This window comes from Lepidochelys kempii, chromosome 3, assembly GCF_965140285.1.
Source record: "Lepidochelys kempii isolate rLepKem1 chromosome 3, rLepKem1.hap1, whole genome shotgun sequence".
In the NCBI taxonomy this organism is placed as follows: Eukaryota; Metazoa; Chordata; order Testudines; family Cheloniidae; genus Lepidochelys; species Lepidochelys kempii.
In genome coordinates this window covers 203,861,849-203,867,523 of record NC_136382.1, presented here as the reverse complement: position 1 = coordinate 203,867,523, position 5,675 = coordinate 203,861,849, and positions in this window count along the sequence as shown.

Below are 5,675 nucleotides of genomic sequence, written 5' to 3'. Positions count from 1 at the left end.
TTGATAGTACTTCCTGGCAGCCTTAGAGCCTAGAGTCTACCTAGCAAGAAGGGAGGGTTGTTTCTAGGGGTGTTATTTCAGGAACTCCATATTAGTTAATGTAATTACCCTGCAGGGCAGGTGGAATCTTAAAGGCTCCAGGATTGTAGCCTTGAAGAGTGAGAGACAGAATGTAGCAATGTCTACTTTATGAACATTGATCTCTCATGGAGGATGGAGTCCAGTTTCATTGACAGAACATTCTAATTCCTGTCCTGGACACTACTGTCTTCCTTTTCAGCAATTCTGCCAGGTTCTTTAGGTTCTGAATAAGACTGGTCTTTTATTGTATTGTTTTCTTTTATTTATTTGGATGCTTGTGGAAAGGAAGATTGCAAACTTCTCCAAACAGCTCTGCAAAATCCTGACAATCCTGACCTGCAGTACCCCTGCTCCTGAAGATCTCTCACGCAAAGGCTGAAAATTAGGCTAGATTGTACCAAAGCATACAGGAGAAACTTTGGATCTTATTCTATTTCACTCCAGAGGTAAAAGGCTAGATCATTAAATCACTAGGTTTTGTAGTGTCCTAGCCTTACTTCTATATTTCTGGTTTGCTGTTGGAATTCTGACCACCTTAATTGTAATAATATTTCAGCAGTCCCCTGAGTCTTTGAGTTGCACTAAAAGATGAGTGCCCTTGACTTTAGCTTTCTGCACAGTTCATACAAGATCCAGATTGTCAGCTGATGGAAATGGGCATTGCTCCACCCTAGTCAATGTAATGACGCCTGTTTATACCACCTGAGGACCTGGCCCAGGTGAGGCAGAGAACACGCCATCTATCAGCCGATCTTCTCTTTGTGAGACAAAAGCCTTGCTCTGTGAGCAGACGGCCATCTCTCCACCCATCCTTTCAGGTATGAGGAGCCAGCTAAAAAACTAATTTTAAAAAGCAAAGCATAACCTGTTCAAAGGAGAACAGAGAAGTTTTTCAAACAGCTTAATGAAGTACTAATTAAGACTGGCAGGGACAGATTTCACTTCTGCTCTTTCCATTCTACATAGAAAAGTAAACACCCCCTAATGCTGTTCCTGGGAACAAAGCAGTTTGCATGTAACATTGAAGTGCCCATTTAATAAAGGAGGAGAGTGATAGAGAAGTACAGGGTAGGTGTGAACTGCATTCAAGTAACCTTTATTATTTGTTGAACAGGAGCAGCTAGGGACCTTGCTATCCTAAGCACCATTCAAGTGCTCAGGTAGAGACAGACACCATACAAACATTGCAGGAGAGCTAGTGTGATGGCCGCTATCCTGGCCAACACGCCAGGGATTAGAACATAAGAACGGCCACACTGGGTCAGACTAAAGGTCCATCAAGCCCAGTATCCTGTCCTCTGACTGGGGCACCCGCCATTGGCCACTAAGGGAATGAACAGACAGGTTATCATCAAGTGATCCATCCCCTGTCACCCAATCCCAGCTTCTGAATCAAGGACCTTCAGAACTGAAGGCATAAACTGCTACAGCTTGAACTGAAGCCCTGTACCTGGGGCTGTACCAACTCCTGTCTTTTGCCGATCAGCCTAAAGGGGGACCTGTAGCACACTCACCAGTGGGATACACTGACAGAACATTCTAATACTAGATACTTGATACTAGAGTATCAATGGACAGGACAGAAAGAAGTAGGAGAAATGAAGCATTACTCTCCCTATTGTGCAAATGGGTGCTAAAGCACAGAGATTAAGGCCCATATCTTCAAAGGGATTAGGTGCCTAACTTCCATTGAAACCAGTGTGAATTAGGTGCCTGGGCTTAAGGTCATAGAGCAGCATTTCCCCAATGGTGGGTCCCAACCCAACAGTGGGTGTTATGGTAAGGCTCTTGATGAGTTGTGGGGCCCCAGGCGGACATATACCTCTCCCAGCCTGGGGCGGTGGGGAGATGCTGGCACTGGGGGTGTTGGAGAGTGAGACCACCCCACACTGGCCCCATGCTGGGGGGAGGGGGGGCGGTGGTGGCTCCTGTTCTGTGGGGCTGGGCCTGTTTCCCTGCTCCGGGCATTGCAACCTAGCACACAGGGTAACAGTGCACAGGTTTGGACCACACCATCCCTCTGCCATATGCCAGGTCACAGCATCACTTACTCAAATTTGGCTCTGCCACCCCTCCATCGTGATGGAGAGACAGTGGGGCCAAACCTGAAAGGCACTGCGCCCCCGTGCTTCAGGTTGCAATGCGTGGAGCTGGGAGAAGAGTTGCCCCGGCAGGGTGACTGTAGGGTGGACCTGCTCTCCAACAGCCCTCCCTGCCCCTGGAACCTCCCTTCTCCACCGGGCCAAGGTTAGGATTGCAGGGCTGGGAGGGAGGAGGCGTATCTCTAAGGATGGGTCACAAAAAAAGACAAAATGCAGTTGGTGGGTTACCTTGTCCTAGAGGCAAGTCTGTGGCAGAGCTGGGGATGGAATGCAGGTCTCCTCAGTCCCACTCCCGGGCCTTCAGTACAAGACCCACCTTTATTGCCATAAGCGTGTGTCCCTAACAAGGGGCAGATTCAGAACTGATAGGGTTGCTGACTGGATGGGCCTTCCTGCTACACAAGCTAAAACGGTGCTTGAGTTCACAGATAAATGGGATGAATGCAGAGCTAGGTCAGGGAGGAGGTCTGCGGGCCAGAACGTGACATGAGGGCAGTTCCTTTTTTTACATCATCCCGGTTTGGATCCGAGACTGCAGCAGCCTTGTAAGGAAAGCAAAAAATAAGAACACGGGGGAAATTCTGGCTATAAACCTATATAATCAGCCTGAACGTTGGCAAAAATGAGGTCATTTCTTGTGTTTATGTTTTTACATGCTTTGTAAACTTTTGCCGCTGCCTCATGCCACTGTGATGTGAAGGGAATTTCCTGCATGTGCAGCATTGTTTTTGCAGAACTTTTGGGAACAAAACCCCACCCCAAGTGGCAAAGAGAAATAGCACTTGCTTCTGATGCTGGTTGAGAGAGATGAATTTATTGAAGATAAGAGGCAAAAAGATGGTTTTGATTTTTAGTTCTTCTAATATTTATATCCGACTGGAAAGAGAAATGATCACTTCCATCAAATGGTGATACATTTGAGCACTTTAAATTTGCATGGGCCAGGAGTGTCAACCCCCTGGCTCTGCTGAGATCAGTGGGGTCCGTGACTATTTACATCAGCTGAGGATCTGGCCTGTAGAGAAGATGCTAGTGAGAACTCTGTCCTAGTGTCTTTCAAATTGTCCATCAAATCTACAAGTGAAAGAGGTTTGAATGAGAAGTGGCTCGCTCGCAAACTCTCTTCTTTGTGAGCATGAATGCCGCTTGCTACTCTCATTAGCCAGACAAGTTCAGGCAGGTAGAATTAAACCTTTGACCTTTGGTCCCCATGAAATAGAACTTAGTTAGTGAAAACTAATTTATAAATGGGAGGAAGCCTACACCTTTGCTGGCCTTCCTCTGTCTGTATGACAGAAAAACCTACAGTTTGATTTATGATATTTTAAATCAAAATGCAAAGGATCCATTAAACATATAATAATAATTAATTAATAAGCTTCCTCAAGGAATCTACATCTAGAATATTGGCCTAAAAGACACAATTGCTTAAGTTCCTTTGGGGAAAAACCTATCAGTAATGGAGGCCTGAACCTGCTGCAACGCCATGATTATTGGCCCTGGGAAGAGCAGTGAAAGACATCTATGTTCTTATAACAAATAAAGTTACAAACCAAAAGTTCAAGGGAGAGCGCTTCTTCCCCCGCTCCCCACCCTGACATGCTGCTCTGGCTGTGAAGGTGCTGCAAAGGGCAGGGGAGAATTCTTCCTAGCACAGGACCCCTGCAGGGCCAGCATAATCACCTCTGTACTCCGTGGCAGATCAACACACAAGCCCATGGGGCCCATGCCCAGTGCCCTGACCAATTTGAAGGCCCCCACAGAAGCACTGGATGTGGGGGGCCCAATGTTCTTTGTGCACAGGGCACCCATAAATCTTAATCCGCTTCTATAGGTCCCAGTTATCAAGATAACATCCCTCTCTTTCCATTACATTTGGAAGAGACTTGAAAGAGCAAAGCTTCTGGTGTAAAATCCAGGCTGGAGGAATAAAAGCTCTAGACAAACATTTATATTGGGCTCCCCTGATATCAACAGAGATTAAATTTCAGGTTTCAGAGTAGCAGCCATGTTAGTCTGTATCCGCAAAAAGAAAAGGAGTACTTGTGGCACCTTAGAGACTAACACATGTATTTGAGCATAAGCTTTTGTGAGCTACAGCTCACTTCATCGGATGCATTCAGTGGAAAATACAGTGGGGAGATTTATATAGATACAGAACACGAAACAATGGGTGTTACCATACACGCTGTAAGGAGAGTGATAACTTAAGGTGAGCTATTACCAGCAGGAGAGTGGGGGGGTGGGTAGGGACGACCTTTTATAGTGATAATCTCGTTACAATGTGTATGGTAACACCCATTGTTTCATGTTCTCTATGTATATAAATCTCCCCACTGTATTTTCCACTGAATGCTTTCGATGAAGTGAGCTGTAGCTCACAAAAGCTTATGCTCAAATAAATTGGTTAGTCTCTAAGGTGCCACAAGTCCTCCTTTTTGCAAATACAGATTAACACGGCTGCTACTCTGAAACCAGGATTTTAACAGTGATTTCAATAGCAGTAAAATCAGGCCCTTATTGCAGAGATTCCTCCAGGGCGCAGTGGTTCTCAACTGTGGTCCACTCCTTGTGCAGGGAAAGCCCCTGGCGCTCCAGGCTGGTTTGTTTATCTCCCGCGTCCGCAGGTTCGGCCGATCGCAGCTCTCACTGGCCGCGGTTCACTGCTCCAAACCAATGGGGGCTGCAGGAAGGGCGGCCAGCACGTCCCTCGGCCCATGCTGCTTTCTGCAGCCCCCATTGGCCTGGCAAACTGCTGCCAATGGGCGCTGCGGTCGGCCGAACCTGCGGACGCGGCAGGTAAACAAACCAGTCTGGCGCACCAGGGACTTTCCCTGCACAAGGAGTGGACCACAGTTGAGAACCACTGCTCCAGGGGATCTGGAAGAAAAGGGGTGTGAGGGATGGTGACGGGGAGAGAGCCAATCACCACTCCATGTAGCGGAGAGGAGAGTCACCTGCAAAGGGTGGTGATCTAGTATTAGAAATTAAAGGCAGATGTGCCTTGGCTTGTCTGTTTAGAATGTAAGCTTTTGGGGGGAGGGACAGTCTCTTTAGGTAGGTGGTGAGGGGCATGATATAAGCACCTCAATAGAAACGTTTTTTTCTTTAGTCACATGGTAGAGACCCCGTCATCTGACAGCAGCCTGGGCTCAGAAATTAGACTTTGTTAATTGAAGAAAGAAAATAGAGGCTTTGACAAAACCTCCCTATGAATAACAATCAGAATGTGTCTTTTAATGGCAATATCTGCCCGCCAGGTTGTGAACACAAACCCAACACCATTGTGCCACTCCATGGGAATGGAAAAGGGAAAGGTCTTAGAAACTGACCATAGTGAAACTGACCAGTTTAATATTACTGGGCAAGAGGAATGTCATGCAAAAAGGAGAAAAGCCCTTCCCCTCAAATAAGTGAAAAAAGTAAATTTTGTTTTTCCCCATAAATGAAGGCCAGGACTTTCAAAGGAATCTCAGGGAACTCAATGGGAAC